This window comes from Mus pahari, chromosome 19, assembly GCF_900095145.1.
Source record: "Mus pahari chromosome 19, PAHARI_EIJ_v1.1, whole genome shotgun sequence".
Classification (NCBI taxonomy): Eukaryota; Metazoa; Chordata; class Mammalia; order Rodentia; family Muridae; genus Mus; species Mus pahari.
The window spans coordinates 34,763,741-34,789,186 of NC_034608.1; the positions used below are offsets into that span (position 1 = coordinate 34,763,741).

A 25,446-nucleotide genomic window follows, 5' to 3' on the forward strand; every position below is an offset into this window, starting at 1 on the left:
TGGTTGATATTGTTATTATTCCTATGGGGTTGCAAACCCCTTCAACTTCTTCAGTCCTTTCTCTAACTCCTCTATTGGGGACACCATGCTCAGTCCAATGGTTGGCTGTGAGCATCCACAATTGTATTTGTCAGGCTCTGGCAGGGCCTCTCAGGAGACAGCTATATCAGGCTCCTGTCAGCAAGCACTTCTTGGCATCCACAATAGTTTCTTGGTTTGGTAACTGTATATGGGATGAATCCCCAGGTGAGACAGTCTCTGGATGGCCTTTCCTTCAGTCTTTGCTCCTGTCAGTATTTTGTTTTCCTTCTGAGAAGGACCAAAGCACCCATACTTTGGTCTTCCTTCTTCTTGAATTTCATGTGGTCTGTGAACTATATCTTGAGTATTTGGAGCTTTTGGGCTAATATCCAGTTATTAGTGAGTGCATACCATATGTGCTTTTTGTGATTGGGTTAAGGATGATATTTTCTAGTTCCAGCCATTTTCCTAAGGATTTCATGAATTTATTGTTTTTAATAGTTGTGTAGTACTCCATTGTTTAAACGTACCACACTTTTTGTATCCATTCCTCTGTTGAAGTATATCTGGGTTCTTTTCAACTTCTGGCCATTATAAATAAGGTTGTTATGAACATAGTGGAACATATGACCTTACTACATGTTGGAGCATCTTCTGACTATATTCCTAGGAGTGGTATATCTGGGTTCTCAGGTAGTACTAGGTCCAATTTTATGAGGTATGGCCAAACTGATTTCCAGAGTGGTTGTACCAGCGTGCAATCCCACCAGCAATGGAGAAGTGTTCTTCTTTCTTCCCATCCTCAGCAGCATCTGCTGTCACCTGAGTTTTTGATCTTAGCCATTCTGACTGGTGTGAGGTAGAATCTCAGGGTTGTTTTGATTTGCATTTCCCTGATGACTAAGGATGTTGAACATTTCTTTAGGTGCTTCTTGGCCATTTGATATTCCTCAGTTGAAATTTCTTTGTTTAGCTCTGTGCCCCAGCTTTTTAATAGGTTTATTTGATCTTCTAGAGTCTAACTTCTTGAATTCTTTGTAAATATTGGATATTAGCCCTCTATCAGATGTAGGATTGGTAAAGATCTTTTCCCAATCTGTTGGTTACCTTTTTGTCCTATTGACAGTGTCCTTTGCCTTAAAGAAGCTTTGCAATTTTGTTCTTCCCCACTTTCTCCTCTGTAAGGTTCAGTGTCTCTGGCTTTATGTGGATTTCCTTGAACCACTTGGACTTGAGCTTTGTACAAAGAGATAAGAATGGGTTGATTTTCATTTTTCTATATGCTGACAAAAAATTGAATCAGCACTATTTGTTGAAAATAGTCTTTTCTTCCACTGGATGGTTTTAGCTCCTTTGTCAAATATCAAGTGGTCCTAGGAGTGTAGGTTCATTTATGGGTCTTCAATTTTACTCCATTGATCTTCTTGCCTGTCTCTGTACCAATACCATGCAGTTTTGTTTTTTTTTTATCACTATTGCTCTGTAATACAGCTTGAGGTCAGGGATGGTGATTTCCACAGATGTTTTTTTATTGTTTAGAATAGTTTTCACTATCCTGGGTTTTTGTTGTTCCAAACAAATTTGCAAATTGCTTTTTCTAATTCTATGAAGAATTGATTTCAGAATTTGGTGGGGATGACATGAATCAGTAGATTGCTTTCAGCAAGATGGCTATTTTTACTATATAAATCCTTCCAATCCATGAGCATGGGAGATCTTTCCATCTTCTGAGATCTGCTTCGATTTCGTTCTTCAGAGACTTGACATCCTTCCCATACATATCTTTTACTTGCTTCTTTAGAGTCACACCAAGGTATGTCATATTATTTGTGACTATTGTAAAGGGTGTAATTTCTCTATATTCTTTCCCAGCTTTTTTAACATTTGAGAAGAGAAAGGCTATTTTGTTTGAGTTAATGTTATATCCAGCCACTATGCTGAAGTTGTTTATCGGCTTTAGGAATTCTCTGGTAGAATTTTTGGGGTCACTTAACTATATGATCATATCATCTGCAAATATTGATATTTGGACTACTGCCTTTCCAATTTGTATCCCTTTGACCTCCTTTTGTTGTCTAATTGCTGTTGCTAAAAATTCAAGTACTGTATTGAATAGATAGGGAGAGAGTGGGCAGGCAGCCTTGTCTAGTCCCTAATTTTAGTGGGATTTCTTCAACTTTCTCTCCAGTCAGTTTGATGTTGGCTACTTGTTTGCTGTATACTGTTTTTACTATGTTTAGGTAGGGGCCTTGACTTCCTGACATTTCTAAGACTTTTAACATGAAGGGATGCTGAATTTTGTCAAATGTTTTTTCACAATTTAATGAAATTATCATGTGTTTTTTTTTTTCCTTTGAGTTTATTTATGAAGTGGATTACATTGATGGATTTCTGCATATTGAACCATTCCTGCATCCCTGAGATGATGAAATCTACTTGGTTGTGGTAAATGATCATTTTGATGTGTTCTTGGATTCCATTGGCAAGAATTTCATTGAGTATTTTTGCATCAATGCTCATAAGAGATGTTAGTCTAAAGTTCTCTTTCTTTGTTTTGGTCTTTGTGTGGTTTAGGTATCAGAGTAATTGAGGCTTCATAGAACTAATTGGATAGTGTTACTTCTGTTTCTGTTTTGGTGAATAGTTTGAAGAGTATTGGTATTAGGTCTTTAAAGGTCTGATGAAATTCTCCACTAAACCCATCTGGTCCTGGGGTTTTTTGTTTGTTTGTTTGTTTGTTTGTTTTGGTTGGGAGAATTTTAATGACTTCTGTACTGACTAGCTTTGTGTCAACTTACACAGCTGGAGTTATCACAGAGAAAGGAGCTTTAGTTGAGGAAATGCCCCAATGAGATCCAGCTGTGGGGCATTTTCTCAATTAGTGATCAAGGGGAGAGGCCCCTGTGAGTGGGACCATCTCTGGGCTGGTAGTCTTGGATTCTATAAGAAAGCAGGCTGAGCAAGCCAGGGGAAGCAAGCCAGTCAATAACATCCCTCCATGGCTTCTGCATCAGCTCCTGCTTTCTGACCTGCTTGAGTTCCAGTCCTGTATCCTTTCGTGATAACAGTAGTATGGAAATGTAAGCTGAATAAACCCTTTCCTCCCCAACTTGCTTCTTGGTCATGAAGTTTGTGCAGGAATAGAAACCCTGACTAAGACAACTTCTTTTTTTTTGGGGGGGGGGTTTGATGAGACTGTTTATATGGTTTATCTGATCCTGTTTTAAATTTGGCACCTGGTATGTATCTAGAAAATTGTCCATTTCATCCTAATTTTCTAGTTTTGTTGAATATAAGCTTATATTTTTTGAATTCCCACAGTTTCTGTTGTTTCGTCTCCCTTTTTATTTCTGATTTTATTAATTTGATACAGTCTGGTTAAGGGTTTATCTCTCTTGTTGATTTTCTCAAAAAACCAGCTCCTTGTTTTGTTGATTCTTTGCATAGTTCTTTTTCTTTCTGTTTGGTTGATTTCAGCCCTGAGTATTATTATTTCCTGTCATCAACTCCTCTTGGGTGAATTTGCTTCCTTTTGTTCTAGAGCTTTTTGGTGTGCTGTCAAGCTGCTAGTGTATGCTCTCTCTAGTTTCTTTTTGGAGGCACTTTGAGCTATGAGATTTCCTCTTAGCACTGCTTTCATTGTGTCCCATAAGTTTTGGTATGATGTCTTCATTTCCATTAAATTCTTAAAAGTCTTTAATTTCTTTCTTTATTTCTTCCTTGGCCAAGTTATCATTGAGTAATATTCAGCTTCAATATGTATGTGTGTTTTCTGTTATTTTTGTTTTAATTTAAGACCAGCCTTAGTCCNTGGTGATCTGATAGGGTACATTGGATTATTTCAATCCTCTTCATGCCTGTTTCGTGACCAATTATATGGTCAATTTTAGAGAAAGTACCATGAGGTGCTGAGAAGTAGTTATATTCTTTTGCTTTAGGATGAAATGTTCTTTAAATATTTGTTAGATCAATTTGACTCATAACTTTTTAGTTTCTTTTGTCTCTCTTTAGTTCCTGTTTTCATGATCTGTCCATTGCTGAGTGTGGGATGTTGAAGTCTCACACTATTATTACATGGGGTGCGATGTGTGCTTTGAGCTTTAGTAAAGTTTCTCTTATGAATGTGGGTGTCCTTGCATTTGGAGCATAGATGTTCAGAATTGAGAGTTCATCTTGGTATATTTTTTCCTTTGACCAGTATGAAGTGTCCTTCCTTATCTTTTTTGGTAAATTTTGGTTGAAAGTTGACTTTATTCTATATTAGAATGGTTACTCCATCTTGTTTCTTGCCACCATTTGCTTGGAAATTTGTTTTCCAACCTTTTACTCTGAGGGAGTTTCTGTCTTTATCACTGAGGTGTGTTTCCTGTATGCAACAAAATGCTGGGGCCTATTTACGAATCCAGTCTTTTAGTCTATGTAGTTTTACTGGTGAATTGAACCCATTGATGTTTAGAGATATTAAGGAAAAGTGATTGTTACTTCCTGTTATTTTTGTTGTTAGGGGTAGAATTATGTTTGTATGGTTTTCTTATTTTTGAGTTTGTTGAAAGATTACTTTCTTGCTTTTTCTAGGGTGTAGCTTTCCTCCTTGTGTTGGTGTTTTTCATGTATTATCCTTTGTATGGCTGGAGTTGTGGGAAGATATTGTGTAAATTTGGTTTTGTCATGGAATATCTTGGTTTCTACATCTATGGTAATTGACAGTTTTGTTGGGTATAGTAGCCTAGGCTGATGTTTATGGTCTCTTATGGTCTGTATGACATCTGCCCAGGATCTTCTGCCTTTCATAGTCTCTGGTGAGAAGTCTGGTGTAATTCTAATAGGTCTGCCTTTCTAAGTTACTTGACCTTTTTTCCTTACTGCTTTTAATATTTTTTCTTTGTTTAGTGCATTTGGTGTTTTGATTTGGTTTATTATGTAACAGGAGGAATTTCTCTTCTGGTCCAGTCTATAAAGTTCTGTAGGCTTCCTGGATGTTCATGGGCATCTGTTTCTTTAGGTAAGGCAAGTTTTTTTCTATTATTTTGTTGAAGATATTTCCTGGGCCTTTATGCTGGGAATTTTCACTCTCTTCTATACCTATTATCCTTAGGTTTGGTCTTCTCATTGTGTCCTGGATTTCCTGGACATTTTGGGTTAGGAGCTTTTTGCATTTTGCATTTTCTTTGACTGTTGTGTCGATGTTTTCTATGGTATAATCTGCCCCTGAGTTTCTGTCTTTTATCTCGTGTATTCTGTTGGTGATGCTTGCATCTATGACTCCTGATCACTTTCCTATGGTTTCTAATGCTCAGTTGTCTCCCTTTGTAATTTATTAATTGTTTCTTTTTCCATTTTATATCTTAAATTGTTTTGTTCATTTCCTTTGCCTGTTTAATTGTGTTTTCCTGTAAAAAGGGGATTTTTGTGTTTCCTCTTTGAGGGTTTCTACTTATTTACCTGTGTTCTCCTGTATTTCGTTAAGGGAGTTATTTAAAATCTTATATCATTGTCATGAGAAATGATTCTAGATCTGAATCTTGCTTTTCAGGTGTGATAGTGTATTTGGGACTTGCTATGATGGGAAAATTGGGTTCTGATGATGCTGAGTCACCTTGTTTGTTGTTGTTGTTGTTGTTGTTGCTTATGTTCTTATGCTTGCCTCCCAACATCTGATTATCTCTAGTGCTATCTGCCCTTGCTATATCTGACTGGAGCTTGTCCTTCCTATAATCCTGGTTATATCAGAACTCCTCAGAGTCCAGCTGTCTACGTGATCTTGTGATTCCAGAATCCTGTGATCCTAAGATTTTTGGGTGTATCAGAGTTCCTCGGAGTCAGGCTGCCTCTGGGACCCTGAGATCCTGGTGTGACCAAGTACTTGGGATCCAGGGATCCTGGGATTCTGTGATCCTGGGCGTGTTAGAGCACACAGGAGTGGAGCTTCCTCTCCTTCCCTTCCATTCCTAATACCTCTCTTACATTGATATCAGGACTCTTGCTGGGTTCTTACTTCCCATTAGCTGACTAGTCTCTCTGTGCTGACTTCTAGGAGAGTCTGTCTTTCCAACTTCTGACCTTGGCCCCCTGTATTCCCACTCCTAGATTGCATGCTGTATTCCCTTTTGTCTACATGGCTTCCATTAGCGACCTGTGTCTTCTGGATTTCTTCTTCTCAGCTCTTTTCCTCATTGTTTGCTGATTTATTTTTCCTTCTATAATTTTCAAGGTATCTATTTCTTTTTTCTTATTTTATTATAATACATTGTCTCATATTTCATGCTCGGTATACTTTGCATTTGAAGAGCATAAAGCTTCTGCCCATAACACCATTGGTTGCCTGGATTATTACAGGTTTTCTTTGCCTTCTACATTTACCTTTCAGGCCTGCATTAAGACACCTTCTCCACATATCTGTTGGGTTCCCTGCTCTTACTGGGCAGCACTGAATTCCACAGTCCAGTGAAGTCTGCAATAAGGGCAGTTTGCCAGTGGGATGTGTAGTTCACCTTATCACAAGGATGATTATGCTCCTCTGACCCTGAGAGAACCCAAAGTATGAAAACACCAAGATATTTTCTCAGGAAACATAAGCTTCTCTGAACAAACTTCAGGTCTTCCTCTCAGGTGACAGGGTTTTTAGGGAAATCCAAGCACAGACCACTACCATGTATACTAAAAATAGTTATTTATAGTCCAGCAAAAAAAGAACCAGAATGGGATAATTCAGAGAAAAAAATAAGATGGAAGTTGGACAACTGAGGCATGCTTCAGTAGTTCATATTCAGTAAATAAATATCTCTATGTATACTCACTGCATACAAAGTGAGTCCCTTCAGTAGCATTAATTTAATTATATTAAAAATTATTTTCTAGTCTAAATCTAGTAGATTTCCAAGAAAGAATGAAATTTTGGTTTTTAAAAAAAGGTTATCAAATATATTTTAAAATTCCTACCACCTAACCATTTTATTCATTCTCTATTATTATTCTTTAAGTGGATTCATAAAGCAAATTAAGATGACAAAGTTTAAGTCCTGACTATTTTAAGAAGCTTAATTGGAACAGCTAGTGTCCCTTCAGGAAACACTACTCTACCTAACTATCAAAGCAGGAACAGTTCAGCAGAAGTCAGTCTCCTTGACATCAAACAAACTTGGTATTCAACACAGAACTGGAAATACAGACACTGAAGGCAGACACTATACTATCTGATCACTTCAGTTGTACAATCTATGGCCAGAGACAATATCAGTCACCTATTCCAGAAGAGATGAACAGAGAAAAACTTTATTTAACCCTCAGATAAAACCCTTGCTAGGATAGATGGGTCTGTTGAGCAGGAACAGAAAGGAAGATTACACCAATCCTTCATCTCCCTTCTGGGCCCCAGGCTAAAGCTATATTAAGCCATTGGAAGGTGGAAGAAAATTGAAGTAGCATGCGCCCTGATCTAGAAAGACTACCTATGTCCATGAATGACATGTGTGTTCCCTGAGAGGTCAACCAGAGACCCAATGCTGAAGAGAAGAAACATTTAAGTTTGTGTCTATAGGATAGCCCACAGCATTCAGCTGCCTGGGACCTATCCTCAGTGTATGGCACTGCAGGAACCAGCTCCTAAACCTGGATAATGGGCTTAAGGAAATCGCCTGCTCAGAAAATGCTACCTCTCAAGCAGGGTCTGAAATTGCTGTTAGTACCTATGGAATGGTTTGGAAGGTCTGAGATTCCAACAGTGGCCATGTTGAGGTCCTCGAGGTTATGAGAGTTCCTAATGGAAGAGGATTTGAAGGGGGCCTTCCCATCAACAAAGTAAGTACCTCATGAGGTAGCCTTACTTAGAAGGCTGGAGGACTTAGAATACCCCAATGTTGTTCAGCTCACTGAGACAATAGGGTCATGCTAGTGTTTAAGCGTATAGACTAGTATCTACGGACATACCTGGACAAAGCCCCCCACACCCATCCCAGGCTTGCCAGTTGAGGTCATCTAGGACCTGGTGAAATAGTTTCTAAGTAGCCTGAATTTTCCTCATGTTAATTGTATTGTTTACCAAGACCTCAAACTAGGTTACAGTCTGGTGCTGAGTACTGGAACAGTCGAGCTGGCTGACTTTGTCTTAGACAGATTCTACAGCTACAGGATGTCTCCTCACACCCATGGCTGTTATATGCCAGTACTGTGTTGCTCAAATTCATCTGCAGTCTACATGTGTAACACCTATGGACCAGTGGCAGGTCCACTGTATCTTTGCTGAGACGTCTCACTGAATTCATCTCTTGCCTGGAAGCCCAGAAGATGAGCAGTTGGGTAAAATCTTTGTTCTCATTGGATTGGATTGCTACCAGTAGATACGGTCTCAAGATGTATATCTACTCTGCCCCGACCCCTGGAACCTCTTCTTGAGGAGATGCTTTGGCCAATTCAGTCAGTGGTCCCTGAAATGGAGGAGTATGAAGCAACCAGCTGTTGGAAATTCTGACTTTTAATCCACATAAGGAAATGCCTGTCTTCTCAGATCTACACCCTCATTATTTCCATACGGAAGAAAATGACCCAGAGCAAGATGAGAAGTGGCTGCCTTTCCCTGCTTCCGGTCACTCAAGTGGAGAGAACTCCACTAAAGAATCAGCCTCTGCCTTCCTTTCAGACTGTGGAGACTCCTCCAGCGTTTTATAGAGAATGTTTTAAGCCTTAAATGGCATTCCCCTCTCCTCCCTATGAGGCTTACCCGCTTGCCCTTCTGTTTTTCTACACTAAAGGGTGGGACTATCTTGGATACTTCCCTCCCTTGCTTATATTTGAGATTCTGAGTTTTTATAGAGGAAAACAAAACAAGGCCACATTACCACCACCACCAACAACAACAATACAGTTTGTTGCCAAGATACTACATCAAATATTAATGTCTGAAATGACTGACAAGTTAGAAATCACAATTGAAATCCTAGGACCTCTGGAACTTTCTGTAGACTATGAGAAAACTTTGTATATAATTACAAGTAATTGTCTTTGACATAGTAATCAGGTAGGGGACACACATACAGCCAAGCCCTCACCCTTCCACAATTGACCAACTCTTTCTTTAAGCTTCCCAACTGTAGCCTTTATAGTTATGGAAACATTGTTTCCTTCTCTTCAATCTTAGGGAATTTTGTTCTCAGGAGTATCTTACTAACTTTGCATGATTTTCTATTTATTCTCCTTACACTTGAAAATTGACCAAATGAATAACCCAGGGATATTTACTATCCAGTATTCATTATTGCCATCTGATAGACATTAATATTAGTATTTGTACTTTTGATTGTTCCTTTTAAATCTTCTTTCTTTGTTTTTTTATTCTCCCCTTCTCGCTTTCTCTCTCTTATCTATCTATCTATCTATCATCTATCTATCTATCTATCTATCTATCTATCTATCTATCTATCTATCTATCTATCTTTCATCTCTCTTCCTAGTCATCTGTCTTATTCATGGAAGACCCTTTACTGAATTTCCACAGCATACAGAATGAAATCCAGAGTCACTAGGCCTGCTAGGCTTTGTGTGATCTGCCTGCACTCTTTGTGTGTGTGTGTGTGTGTGTGTGTGTGTGTGTGTGTGTGTTTAAATTTTTTATTCTTTTTCTTGATAGTTCCTGAACTTTTAATTCATTCTTTGAAAAATTTGTACTCATACATAAATGATTATATAAATTCTCATTCCAGTTCCTCCCAGAACCCCCTTAAACACCTCTTCCTGACTTCTTATCCCTTGTCCATAGTTCACTGATCTTTTAATTTAATATTTACATGTCTTGGAATCCTACTGGATTCTTGGACTTTAGATGCCCTGCTTAGCTAATTACAGTAATTATCTATGTGCATATTAACCACCATGATTTGGGAAAATTGGTAGAATTCTACTGTAGGTAGGAATTTGCTGCCAGTGGCCGTGTTGGGTATCAAGTAGTATAGGGCAATGTCAGACACAGTCACTGCTACCCTGTGCATTGCAAACTATGGCAGTAGTAAACTGCAAATGTGATGGCAAGAGATGCAGAGAGAAGGGGGATCTGGAGGAGGAGCAGAGAATTCATAGCAGTGAAAGTTCAGCTGACTATCTACAGCCTACTATGGCCTGTGGGTAAAACTATCCTAGGCAGCTGTAGAGCCACAATTAAAGAATAGAAGGGTAAGAAGGTAATCAATCTACCAGTCCAGAGGATCTCATCCAAAGGAAGAAAGATGTGCACTCATTTATCCAAATTTGGCAGTAAGAAAATTACTGAAAAAGAACATGTCTTATTTTATCAAGCTTTGGGCAGTATTTATTTATTTAGTTTTTTACATTATTGCCTTTGTTTATTTTTTTATTTTTAAGGAATTTTTAATTAGATATTTTCTTCATTTACATTTCAAATGCTATCCCCAAAGCCCCCTATACCTTCCCTTCACTCTGCTCCCCAACCCACCCACTCCTGCATCCTGGCCCTGGCATTCCCCTGTACTGGGACATATGATCCTCCCAATACCAAGGGTCTCTCCTCCCATTGATGGCCAGATTTGACTTTCTGCAAGGAACCCCTGGGAAGGTATATGAAATAAACTGACAAAGATACTCTCCATCCTGTCCCCCTGCTTACTATTTCAGTATACTGAGGCTTAATTCAACTGGGAACTTCAGGATAAAGCTGGAATTGAATTGCTTTTTTCTAACTAGTTTGTACAATAGTGTAGCTCTTAGCTGAGCAGGTGGTGCATGCCTGTAATTCCAGCACCTGGGAGGTGGAGGTTGGAGACAAAAGCAAGTTCCAGACTAGCTAGGGCTCCTTAATGAGACCATCTCCATAAACAAACAGGTGGATCTCTCCTATATGAGAAGTCTTCTGATTTTCTCTAAAATAGTTTTTAAAATATGGAGAAAAACATGTTTATCCTGGAAAACTTTATATTCCTCTAAATATGGGAGTTGGTTAATAGCAATTTGTCAAAATTTATGATAAAGAATATACACAGCTGCATGTAGTTACAAAGATTATGCATACATACATACATATATACATATGAGAACTGATTTATGTGTTAACCTGGCCATGCCATGGTGCTGGAATATTCTGAATGGAAGTTTTGACAATGAGATTAAATTATTACAGTTTGAGCAAAACATGTTACCTTAGTAGGGATGGATTGGATCCAATCAGTTCACAACTTGAATAGAAAAAACAATCTGCTGGCCAAAGCAAGAGAAATTCTACCAACAATAGTCTTGAGACTGACAATGCAAATATTACCCAGGCCTCTAGCTGACAACCTCCTTCAGGTTTTGCTTCCAACATGTTTGTGAGATACCTAAGCCATCTCCACAGAATCAATATGTCTGCACAAACTTAGATTATAGGCTGTTTTTTTCTCTGAAGTGCTCTACCAATTCTACTTGACATAGTTGATATCATTTCTGTGGCAAACAGATCACTGAGCTTTAATAGTTATGGCTATTTTTTTTTTTAATTTTTGAGTTTCCTGGTATGACTTTATTTGAAGACATGATCATGAAAACCATTTGGAAGTCCATAGTCTACAGCACTATTTCTCAATTTGTAAATTGTGACTTTTTGGGAGGTTGCATCTCGACATCCTGCAAATCAGATATTTACATTGCTACTCATAAGAGTAACAAAATTACAATCATGAATTAGCAATAAAATAATTATATGGTTGGAAATCACCACAAATGAGGAAGTACATTAAAGGGTCACAGCATTAGGAAGGTTGAGATTCACTGGTCTGGTCTAAGGTGTTTTGAGGTGTGTGCTGGACACTGGCCATGAAACAATATAATGAAATCATGTACTATAAGAAAAGATACATGACTTGATAAGATAGGGAACTCTACGGAGGGAGAGACAAGGGTTTTGTCTCTTTCCATGTTCTTAGAGGTAGAAGGAGAAATAACAACTACTATATTTCCTGACACCTGTGAGGAATGGGGTCTTGGATTTTTTAATCTCTGTTAGTAAGAAAAAAATCATTTCCCAGTTTCTTCAGGGCCACCCACAATATTCAACCCTCACACTACCCTCATGCTACACGAATATAACTTGCTTGGCTCAGATGTTCACTGCATACATGATGTGCAAATCGCCTGTTCTTCTCAAGGACTTGCTAATAGGGTCTCCGATCTTCCATGATTCACTTAATGTTTCTTGGGCATTGCTCTTACATCACATAAGAGGATGTTAGAGAATCATGCATAAATCTATGTTTGTGGTTGGGTATGCATATACTAACATCTCCACTTCCCTTTTTTCTGTTCTTCTATCCTGTATACTCAGAGCCTTCCATTACCAAACCAAGAACCATGCTCTTTGTTTGACTGTGATCTTTGACCTGTCCAGCTTGTTTATTTTCACAGCTGTGTTGGTATCAGCCCTAACCTTCTTACAGTGTTCTTGCCCAGACCATCAGTGGAAGGTCTCCTCTAGAAACACAGGCTCTCAATGAATCAGAAGTTTGACCTGCGGACAATGGCCTCCTGTACCCCAGGCCCCCTGTAGCCTTTTAGATCTCTTTGGCATCTTTTCCTGTTCACTATCCTCAGAATTCAACTTCTTTGAAAGTGAAAACTACCATTTTATCTCTAGAGTTAAAAAAAAAAAATTGAACAGCACCAGAAAGGCTCTGAATAAATATATGTTGAATAAATGGGTTTGTTCTAGTTTTGAATTTTAATAACATCAGGTAAACAAGGCATGGACAACTATTAAGCCAGAGAGCTTAACTTTAATAATTTATATGGTCCATGCCAGGAGACCATAGCCCATTGGTGACACAGATAGTGCTGGATAATTAGGTTCCTCTATTCTATTGTCCTTTGAGTATGGATTGTTGTAAAGAATGGATAGGGTTTCCATTATATGCTTTTAGACCCATAGGTGCTACTATCTATAAGGACCTTTGGATTGGTTCTAAGAGATACTGAATCAAAGTTTGTGACCAGCTTAGTGTACAAAAAGGTTAAAACAAAGGGAAGAAAGATACTTGAACTTTTCTGATTTTTCCAAGGTTACAAGTACTTCTCCAGGTCTCTGTGTCCTGCTGTATGTATCAGCAGTGACCACAATGATCATCTACGCATTAGGCATCTGGAATTCAATAAGAGGGTGAGAAACCTCGAGACATATTGCACAGCTAACTTTACCGGCAGTCCTTAATATTTTGGTTCTGTGTAGGTGTTCATTTCACAAGTCTCTACCTAATCATTAAAAAGATGTACTGTGAACAGATTGCTTCCCTCTTACTAATTTCTTACCATGCCTGAGTTTTTAGCTTCATGAAGTCACTAAATGTGAATGTATTTTTGTATCTTAGAAAAAAAGTGCATATATTAGCCAAACCGCAATACAGATATTCTTGAAAGGTCATGCTAAGGAGAAAATTAAAATACCAAAAACCATCTCACTGTCCCTTTAACAGACATATTATAGAACACAGTGGTGCTTACATACTCATGGGGAACAGCTTGAAAATAAGCAAAGTAAGTCAATTGTATGTTTTCTAATCCTAAGAATGTTCATTCAAGGGAACATTCAATCATTCAATAAACTACTGATTGAATAAAAAGCTAGAGTGGCATCCAAAATTGGCTTAGTAAATGTATTTATATAATTCAACAAACACACAAAAATCTCTCATGTTACCTTAAGTTAAAATATTTACATCTAGAAAATAGAAACTTCAGTTTTTCAACTAATATGTGACCAAGATAAATGTAAGAAGTTCAGACTGTACTGTATAATTTGAGGCCAGGAACTGAACTGAGCTTTTTGGGTATTGTGATCTGTTTCATTCAAAAGAGAAAACTCTACAGCAAGAGGGCAGAGGCTATATGAGCCTCAGAAACAAGCATAATGGAAGTTCAGTGGAATACCAATTCCTTCTGTAGAAAAGAACTATATTTGTATATTTTATATACCTCATGAGTTTGGCTTTTAACTATCTAAAAATGAGGAGAAAAATAGTGGAAATAAACTGTCCTCAAAAGTATTATCCAATGTTTTCAGCCACCATCTTTCCTTTGTGGCTTCCATTGAGCAGCCTTGGTCAAGGTCACGGATTCTGTGTTGGCAAAGACAACCACAATGAATTTTTCCCAAAGCAATGCTTTTATTGATCCCTACTCATCTAATGTAGGGAAAATGGACTTTGGACTTTTTTTTTTTTTAGAATTCCTTTTGATTTTGTTTTGCAGTATTATTTTTATATCCAGCTAAAATTCCCTCCATCTAATTTATCCAGCTGTTCGTATGTGAGATTTTCCTGATTCTAGACATTTGAAACCAAACGTTTTGCCTTGTTGGACTAACTAGTAATGCTTTCTGTAAGATTACTATGCATAAGCCATTTACTGTGATTCTAATATGGTTATTCTCTAAGCCCATGGCATGTGGTTGGTAAAGGTTTTCAATGTCTCTGTTAGGCTTTAAAAACTAATTACAAATCGTATGAGATTCCTCCAGCTCTTAATGCTAGGATGTTCTATACCCAGTACCCCAACTAAAGAATGGCTTAGAAGTCTGACTCCATCTTAAATCAATTGGCTGATCATATGCTATATTTCAACATCATTTTTAAAAAGATATTAAGTATTTACATTTCCATTTTCACTGGTAGTATTTTAATTTTTTTGAGAATTTTATACATAAGTACTGCATTTGTATTATCTTCACTCCCCCCCCACTGAAGTTGCTTCTATGCCCCTTACTTCATCTTAAACTCATAACATCTTTTGAAATTACACACACACATACACACACACACACACACACACACACACACACACACACACACATCCTATGGATTCCATTTAGTACTGTTCATGGTGTTGGACACATATATAGGTCTGACAGTGATTGAAGACAGCTCTTCATATGGAGGTGGTGCCTTGTAAGATTTCCCCAGCCATATCAACAAGTCAACTGGTGTCCTATACAGGTCTTGTTTGGAAGACTGCATTGCTAAGACTTCTTGGGTACAGCTTCCCTGTTGGTTCTAGAACACATTATCTAACAGAGAACAATATGTGGTGTGGTGGTTTGAATAAGAACAGCTCCCATGTGCTCATAGGTTTATCACCAGGGAGTGGCTCTTTTTGAAAGGATTAGGACATGTAGCCTTTGTTGGAGGAAGTGTGTTGCTGGAGGTGGACTTTGAGATTTCAAAAATGCTAATCTATACCCAGTGTCTCTTTTCTTGCTGCCTGTGGATCTGGATGAAGAACTGCTTTTCCAGTACCATGCCTGCATGCCACTAAACTCCCTGCCATGATGACAATGGAGTAAACCTCTAAAACTGTAAAAGAGCTCCAGTTAAATGCTTTCTTTTACAAGAATTTCCGTGGTCATGGTGTCTCTGCACAGCAATAGAACACGGTCCAAGACATGTATTATCATTTTTAATTCATTTTTAGGGCCCAAACTATATCTTATTCTTAGAAGGTTAAAAATATTAGAACCAATGTATCTGCCTAGAACTTCAAAGAGTATAAATTCCATCTCTGGATGGAATTCACTCAAATAAAATGTCAACACCAATGTTTTCAGTTCTCAGTACCATATGTAGATCACATTAGATTTCAAATATAATTCCAAACTAAAGTGAAATGAACTAGAACTTTGAAGAAATTCACTGAGTTTCAAATTGGGAAAACAGAAAGAAGTTAATATGGGATCTCAAAATGTGTAAGTTAAAGTTACATTACAATTAGGATGCTTGAGAGACCAGAAGGCAAAAAATTCCTGTAACTTACCTAGGCTGGACCTGAGCAGCCCACTTCCCCTCTTTCCAGATGTTGAAACCTCTTAAGTTGACTGGTCTTGTAAAATTTGCTGTTCAGGCAAAATAGTAGGTCATAAAACTAACTGTTGCTTCTATGTAATCCAACTTGCTTCCTCTGCTAAAAAAGATGACTAGGACAAATGCAAGACATATATGTTAAAATTAGATCCTGCCCACAGGTAGACGCATGTCATCTTATGTGTTTTACCTTTTTTAGCCCTGAGCTGACAGGGCTAGGGGCTGGATCTTGGGAGTGCTTTCAGGTGCAATAACCAGCTTGTGTATTATTAGCCTATGTGCTTAAATGGTTTCTAGATAGATTATATATTGTGAACACTATGCAAATAGTTGCCATACTATGTTGTTTAGGAAAAAAATAACGAGAAAATTTGGCATGTGTTCTTCATGGCAGAAGCAGTATTCTCTCTCTCTCTCTCTCTCTCTCTCTCTCTCTCTCTCTCTNTTCTCTCTCTCTCTCTCTCTCTCTCTCTCTCTCTCTCTCTCTCTCTCTCTCTCTCTCAATATTAACAACGGAATCTGTAGTTGTGGAATCACAGAAACAGAGAGCTGATTCCATAGCAGCCTTAGATGCTATCAGCTGTGAGACCATAGTGAGAAGCTACAGGGCTGTTTATACTAGACAGAACCTTTCACTGTATTCAAACATGGTTCTATAGAATATATTGTGACATTCTGAGAATATACTGGCATGTTCAGTTGCCTCTCAGACCCCAACAAACTTTGTGGGGGGTATGGCAAAGGCACCCCTGTCCTATGTAATTCAATCCCAGTCCAGTTCTTATTGTTCATTTAAACACCATCATTATTATGTAGGAGAATAACTCTCTTATGGAAAACTTAAAATAGCTAGCACTGTTAAGAGAAGTCTACTTCCATTTCTTCTCTTTAAGAAGCAGGCTCATGAGTAGGCCTAGCTGGAGCCTCAAGAAGAGGTAAGAGAACTGGGCTTATCAACCTGCCTGATGGGCAGATGATTCTCAGTGAATCAGTGACAATTAATAATGACTTTGGAGGATCGAATCCCAGCCTTTACATAAAAGAGAATGACAAATCCTTGCACTGAATCCCAGAGGCTCCATTTGGTAGATATACATATACTTCACTGAGCAACAAAATTATTAAAAAAGAATGATTTCAAAATTCTACACCATGATCCATGGTTGGGTGCTCAGAGGGTTGATTTATGGGTGTGAGTACACAATCTGTTTGGCAATGGGACCAACTGTTACTTTATCATTTTTTTAGCCGAATTGTCGCAAGGGAAAAATTGGATTTTTAAGAAAGTAATAACTGGAGACCAATGTCATTTTTAAAAGCACACAAGGAGCTCTCCTGATTCCCAGGGATCATCTGCCAGTGAGCACTGGGGACTGTGTGTTTGCATTCATCACTGGCAGAAACAGGAGACTCACTCTTTTTATTTCTAGTGGAAGATACAGATCTTCCCTCGCAATGAGGTCAAGTGACCTAGGTGGCTTCAGAGCAAAACAGCCGCTGCCTTCTGGGAGAAGCAGAACAGATTTCTTTTTGGAATGGAAAAACATCTCTTAAAGGTTAAAACTGGCTTAAGGGATAATGCATCCTGAATTTCTTGTTGATGTCCTAGTGTGCATTCAAGAATGGAGCACTGAATGCTTGGTGTCAATTTCTATTAGTGATACTTTTAATGGAAATAAATAATATGCAGACACGGCACTCATGCCGAAAGTTAACATGGGTTAGAAGTGTGTGAGCTTATAATACAGTTTCTGAAGGATGACTGTGCTTCACGACGGGAACTACAGAGACACATCTGGGGACTCCCTGGAATATGAAATCTCTATCGTTAGGAGAATAGTCCACAGTCCACATGATTCATTGGTACCTGTAACTCCTGAGAGGCTGTAGCTGAGCAGCCAAGTGACAGACGTGGCCAGAGAACTTTCCCCTCTGCTAGTTTACCCAGGAAAAGACCAGCCCCGCTTTTGCTTCAGGAGTGCCTGTGTGGATGGGTGGGTCAGAGAATATTGTGTGCTGACATGAGTTTCCCCAGACATTAGCTCTTAGGAGGTCAACTTAGGAAATTTCTGTGGAAGGGAGGACCAAATACCTCCTGGAAGTAAGATAACTTTAAGTTAATCAAAGTCAGCTTGTCCTGGGCAGCCTGACCTGATCACAAGAGAACTCTGAAAAGGTCTTAGTTCCAAAAGAGGAGTTGCCCTCTTCTGCTGATCGTGTGCAAAGCTCCTAAGCCAGGATCCCCAAGCAGACTGTGAAAGCTGTGGATGTGAATTTATGAGCATCATGAATTCAGCTCTTAGACAGGGTCACCAACCAGGAAAATCACATTTGGGGGCTCCCATAATCCCCCCCCACACACACACACACAAAACCCTCACATGTGTGTCCCAGCCCCAAAACCTGCAGGGCTTCACACACCTGTTCATGTTACCTGCTCCTAACCCAGGGAAGGTGGACCTCCTTTGATCAGGCATCAGTGCAGAAGGGATGGTGCAGCTTGGAACCACCATCCACTTGCCATTAGGAGGTTTGAGGGAACTCATTTGCATATCAATACTCCCAAATCACCTTCCTGCTCTGGGAGCTGGCAGTCCCTGTCTCTGTTAGTAGAGGCTCCTGGTGCCAGCTTCATTTTCCTATGGCATCTGTTTCCTCCATGAACAAGGGTCCGGGTATGTTTCCTTGGGTTAAAATAAATCTATGCTGATCATTTATTTCCGTGCTTGGTTGTATTTTTGCATCTGGAAACCTTTCCTGGACCATCTGCCCTTGCGTCCTTTTCTGTTCTCTCAGATTTATCACAATATCAGAGATATTCCTTTTTCTCTACATCCTTCAAAGTTTATCCCAAATGTTGTCTTATGCTCCCTAGATGACAACGGGCTACTTCCTATGGTAGAAAACCAATGTCAAAGAGAATCAGAGGCTGTATGAGAGTCTTGACAATCTCTATCCCCAACCCTCAGCTAGGTCTAAATGTCATAGTGTGGGGCCTCTCACTGATTCCACTTCCATCAGCACAGAGCTCTGTGAAATCTTTATTAGAGGCAGTAACTAGAAAGTGGTTCTTTTCCTGCCTTCTTCAAACATGATTGGGTTCTCTCTCTCTCTCTCTCTCTCTCTCTCTCTCTCTCTCTCTCTCTCTCAGTTTGATTTTTTTAGGTCTTAAGTTCTCTGCATTTTAAAATTGATGAATTAATGGGATTAATAGAGTTCTCAGCTCATAATGAAATCTAGAGCAATTACTCTCTGAATTTGCTTAGCTCAGTTTTTGCCTATGTACCTGCCCTTGTCCATGCATGCTTTGATTGTCCAACTATCCCATGCTCATCATTTTAACATGAAGATAAAGACAAAACTTAATTTGGAAGGCATAGGTTTTATTGCAGGTTTCATAATATGACTTGCAGTGTCTGTGTCACCAGGTATTTGAAAATCAGCTGTCGTTGGAGGAACCCCGGAGCTACCTGTATCTGATTACAGGCATCGGACCTCAGATTCCATTACATTAGTACTGTAATGAAAACCTGCTATCCCTTAAAATGATGGTTATAAATCATGTATTTTTTCAGATTAAAAAAACAAATACTAAAACATGATTGCAGAGTATATACACAAATATAGACTTATAAATGTGGACAACTTTGTGGAGTATAAATTTGCACAAACATCCACCAAGCCAGCTTTAGAAGAGTAGACTCTGACACTAAATCCTCTCATAGAGTCTGAGATGGATTTCATGCACACATTCTTGACCTTCTCTATAAAAGATGAAATTTACTATCTGAGGTACAAAATTACTAATGTACACTATGATCTCTGAGGGTTAAATATAGGGACAGAAAAATATTTCTAGATTTAGAAATTTAAGTTTCCTAAAAGGTCAAAGGTTAATTTTTGGAGGAAACAGCACTCCATCGCAGAAATGGAATTTGCTGGAAAATGGTGGAAGTAGGAATGTAGAGCCTGAGAACAGGGATCAGCAACACTTCCTGCTCAAAGGACAGGAAGCAGCAGGAGAAGGTTTATGATGAAGAGCTGGTGGGCGTGATCATTAGGAGGATTAGACATGTAGGTAATGTCACAGACATCACCTGGATTACCATTCTTTATAGAACAGCAACCATTTGGTCAGGACACAAGATTGTCTTGGAGTCCTTAAAATAAGCAAGCAGATGAATAAATGAACATCAGGATGCAAATGGGTTAATGCCATGAGGCAAGAGAGAACTGACTCCCAGAACGGTAAAATGCTTCCTACCTGCCAACCGAATGGGCCAAGAGTGGGACTCCAGTCATGCACTATTGAGAGGATTCACAGGGGGAATGCTGAAGCTAGCTAAGTTTTCAGACATTTTTGTATAAATATATTTTGGGGTGTTATAAAGGCAAGTCTTTAAGCCCATGGTGGGAGAATCCAGGATGGAGGAGTGACAGGTGGTCATCTGCTTTCCAGTGTGTTGACCTGCATGGCTCAGTCCCCAGTCTCTGATTTCTGATCATAATGAATGGGTATCTCTCCTCTTGTCTTTAACTCACAATTCAATTATGTACCTCTCTTTTCCTAAAATAGCCACCATTAACCTTGCTATATTCAACATTACCCATATCTGAACTCCTTGTGGAAACACCATATGTGCCTTTCACCAACCAGAGCATTACAAGAACTCATTCATACCACAGGTATAAATTCCTGCAAACAAAAATCCCCCCCCCAGATTTTATTTATTCATTCTCCCCACCATCAGAATCTTCCCCAGGGCCAAGAGTCTCTTTCCTTATGTTCAGTCCAATACCTTTCTTTTTGACTGCCTCACTCTTTGCCAATGAGTAATGACAGAGGACCATATCATTGTTTTCCTGGCTGGTTGGGTGGTCCAACCTCTGCTGTCTCTGTCTTCTGAGCACACATCTTTGTGATCTTGATCTTCATATCCTGTCATCTTTTCCTCATGCACAGACTATATCTTGGCATGCCACATAGGTCATGCTAAAATGCTACCACTTTTCTTGCCACTAAAATGCAAACAGCATGTAGTTAGGGGTAGACCTCTGCTATGTTCTCTGACATCATTCTGTTACTGCTTTAGGGCCCATTCTTTGGTAATCTTTCTAGAATGAAGGGGAAGAAACTAAAGCAAAGAAAGAGCAATTATCAACAAGGAGACATAGTAGGCCATCCCAGGCCATGGTCTTGGACATGGCAGTTGTCACTGGGCATGGCAGGGGGGAGGTACTGAATCTCAGAAGCCTTGGTCAGCATCTCCCTGAAATGGGTTTTCAAATCCAAGCCATCTGATTTATCGTTCAGGAAAAGCTGCAGGCGGCAGCAGACTGCTCAATGCTGGACTGGTAATTGACAGATTGTTTTAGGCAGGCTAATAAATTGCTCTTCAGTCTATTCGAACTGTGGTACCAGTTTCTCTCAATGTACAAATCATCTGGTTGTAACAGAGAAAGCGAGTAAATTGAATTTGTTGACTTCCTTCTTCCTTCTTCACTTACTTTCAGAGAGAGTCTCTCTCTTTCTCATTAACATTTGCTTTGCTTCTTTCCCTGTCAGATATCAATTAGTTTTCTAATCACCAAGGAGTACATGGTAAAACAACAAAGCTTCCTTCCTTAACACAAAAGTAGGGATGGGGTTACAAATGTTTACCCTTAAGGCTTAGAAAGCATTAAGACCCCCACAACAATGTATTAAGCCCCCCCCCCCCAAACTGTAGGTTGATCCATTGGTAAAATTACATTTTAGTAGCAAGCACTGAGGTTTGTTTGTCTGTTTTGCTGCTTTTTTCTTTGAGATAAATGCTGTACCTTTTGACTCTCGTGTGTGTAATGTTAATGTGTGCGATGCAGAATACTCACAGAACAAGATGCCAAAATTCTTTGGTACATTTTAGAGCTATGTGGGTGTTTGAGAGACAAGACTAGCACGGACTTAGGTGGGCAACCTCAAGGTTGGTGTGCGCTAAGTCACTGTGTGCTTCTCGTTACCCCCATGGCGTGTACACGGTCATAAAGAGGAGCCAAACTCTCGGGGTTTAGGATACAGAATCTGGGCAATGGAAAAGAGAGGAAGAGAGAGAGAGGAAGGAAAGGAGAGTGGGCTGAGGATGGCTTCGAGGTATTGAAGATTAAGAGGAAGGACTGGAGAGGACAAACATTGAGAAGGGAGCCCAGATGCAGACTGAGATACCAATCCATCTGCACATCCTATCTTCTAAAGGCATTTTACTAAGGATTGATTTAACATACTATAATCCACTAGATAAGGGCTGAAGAGATTGATCAGTGGTGACAAGGACCAGGGTACAATTGCCAGCATCCATTCTGAGCACTCAGAACAGCCCGATCCTCCAGCACCCAGGGATCCTTCACTCTCTACTGGCCTCATTGGGCAAATTCACACACACACACACACACACACACACACACACACACACACACACACACAAATTTAAAAAACATTTTGTATAGGCATTGTGATTTACTCACAAAATACTCATAAGAACATGTTAAGAATGTGACCCTTAGGAAGGAAATAGCACACATACTGTAGTGGTTTGAATATGTTTGGCCCAGGTAGTGGCACTGTTTAGAGTTGTGGCCTTGTTGGAGTCGGTGTAGCCTTACTGGAGGAAGTGTGCCATTGTCAGCATGGACTTTCAGATTCTCATCCTAGCTGCCTGGAAGCCAATATTGTTCTAGTGGCCTTCAGATAAAAATGTAGATCTCTCAGCTCCTCCAGAGCCATGCCTGCTTGGAACCTGCTATCCTCCCACCTTGATGATTCTGAACTGAAACTCTGAACCTCTAAACAAGTCCTAATTAAATGTTTTCCTTATAAGAGCTGCCTTGGTCATGGTGTCTATTCACAGCAATAAAATTCTAACCAAGACACATACCCACAACACACACACACACACACACACACACACACACACACACACACACACACACGCTCCATGCTCATTCCTATGGGCAGTCCACACATTTCTAAACAAGCAGTGCATAGGTGCATGCAGTTAGGGCAAGTGTGTCACAGGACCAAGTGTTTTTAGTTATGTTCACTGAAGTTACACTTTACAATATTTTTGCATTCTTTAACTCTAAAATTACACTGTGTGTGATGTATGTATGCATGTGTGTGGATTTGTGCATGCCACAGCATGCATGTTGATTTCAAAGGTCAAATTTCTAGAGTTTGACTTCTTCCTCTATCATGGGACTCGCCTAGGGATGGAAGGCAGGTTGTCAGGCTTGGTGAAAGGAACCATTACCTAATGAGCAACCTCACTATCTATTTATTTGTTGTTATTTTTATTATTTCAACTGAGACAAGGGTCTTTAGCTCAGGGTAACCGCAAATACTCTATGTACTAGAGGATGGACTTCTGGACCTCTCTCTTCTGCCTCCTGAGTACTGACTGGGATTGTAGACATGGGTGGCCATACCTGGATATGTCCTGATGGTGATGGACCCAGGGTATGCCCAGCTGAGTCACAGCTTCAGCCCTATATTCCGTTTTATATACAATTTGCTAATTGATGCTAATTACTTTTAATAAGATTATTAAAATTCTGGGAGATTTTGTCTTCTGAAAATAAAATGCACTTATATACCAACCCTTAGTTTTCTGTCCTAGAAAACTGAGGGGCAGAAAGGGGAACCCACAGCTTAAGGGATAACACATGTGGAAGAGGGCTCAGTGTCAACAACAGTCTTCATTGGAGGGTACAGTGGAGATGTAGGCTTGCCTGTGGAGAGACTGGGTTTGGATTGCCTTTTGTCACACTAGACAATAATAAGCTAAAAGAGAACACTGTTCAGTCCTGTCCTTCCTGGGAGGATGTCAGATAGCTGAATACAGATACTCTTAAGATACGTGACTGCTTGACACATACTCTATTATGTTTATTCTGTAATCACTGATTTGCACTGATCCCAGCTATGTGGAGTCCTGAGCTTGATAAAGTATTTAGGAGATAGATGGCTGGCTGACCTGAATTCCACTGAATGCACTTTTCTGAGATCTTGTCCATGCCAGGGTGGGAGGTTTTGGTGATTCATCTGTGTGAGAGACACCAACTGTCTTTATAAGTAACTCCACCACACTTGTCCATTCACTAAGCATGAGAAGAGTTGTTTTTCTGTTCTCTTTGCTCTTTGGGTGCTACCCGAGGGGTCAGCATTCCGGTGCTTGTGCCCTGGAACTGTCATACAAGGATTAGAAATTTTATATTTTGTTTACTCTCAAAGAAATATTTTCCTTGAAAGCACATATAAATGATAATAATCCTGGCATTTATTAATAAGTACACCTACGTGTTTATGTACTACCTCTTATAAATTAAAGTATCCTCATGCATATTGAGGGCTGGGAGATTGATTACTCAGTAGAAAAAGTCATTGCCACAGAAGAATGAGAGCTGGAGCGCACATCTCACAAGCCCAAACACAGACAAAAGCCAAATGTGTCGTATGTCTGAAATTTCAGAACTCCTACAGGGAGAGTTGATGAAGGAGCAGAGGAATCTTTAGAGACTCGGACCATATTGAGTGGCATATTCAGAATATTCAGACCCTGTGTCAAAGAAGATGGAAGGTGAAGACCAACACCCAAGGCAGTCACAACCCCCCCCCCCAAAACAGCATGCTCACTGGTACATTCACACATACTGATGCATATCTATGTACATAAACACACACACACACACACACACAATCATTATCGATGACTTTTATATATTTTTTTCTGTCTTTGTATAGAATTTTTTTTTAAATGACTGATACAAATTCTTGCTCAAAGTGAATAAGACAAAGTTGTCTACGGATTTAGTACAAAGTGATGAGATAATTACACGAGGCTCATGAACCAGGTGCTGGAATTTTTAGGGGGCAATTAATTGATTCAACCTAGGCGGATATTGTTAGGAAAAATTTGCACACATGAAGTGATGATTAAACCAGGCCTCTAATATCAGGAGGATTTTTCTAATTACAGAGGTGAGAAGGAAGGACCTTCTTCCTATAGGTTTAAAAAGAACACGTTGAGCAAAAGCTCCTTGGCATTCTAACTGACTGTTTAGAAGAGCAAGCAGTGAAACAAGATTGCCAGTCAAAGCTCTGCAGGATCCCTGTGATATCCTACCGTGTGAATCCATTTGGTATCCTGTGCTAGGATTCCACATCCTACAGTCATAGGCTGCCTGGCTGGCTGGAGCCCTGAGAAGTTCAAGCTATCTTTTATCCCTGGTCTGACCTGTGCTGGGTACAGGTGGCTTCTGCATAGACTTAGGAGGAGACTACTCAGTAGAGAGTTTAGGGGCCCCGAGGGTTCCAGTGAGTGGCGCTTAACATAGCACTTGATATTAGGTTTTCTCCATGGACAAAATATTCTAATTCAAGCTGAATTAAAAATATATAAAGTAATCGAGCAGTGGCAGTGCATACCTTTAATCTCAGCACTTGGGAGGCAGAGACAGGCAGATTTCTGAGTTCAAAGCCAGCCTGGTCTACAGAGTGAGCTCCAGGTAAGCCAGGGCTACACAGAGAAACCCTGTCTCGAAAAACCAAAAAACCAAAAAACCAAAAAAA

The 25,446-nt window shown here is 39.5% G+C and overlaps 1 protein-coding gene and 1 pseudogene across 1 annotated transcript in view; one reads left to right on the forward strand and one right to left on the reverse strand.

Moving 5' to 3' along the window:
• The window catches only part of LOC110336837, a 69,132-nt pseudogene extending 60,447 nt beyond the window's left edge, over positions 1-8,685 (forward strand).
• Positions 1-25,446, reverse strand: part of Csmd1 (CUB and Sushi multiple domains 1) — a 1,532,231-nt gene that overhangs the window by 612,859 nt on the left and 893,926 nt on the right. The window lies entirely within an intron of this gene.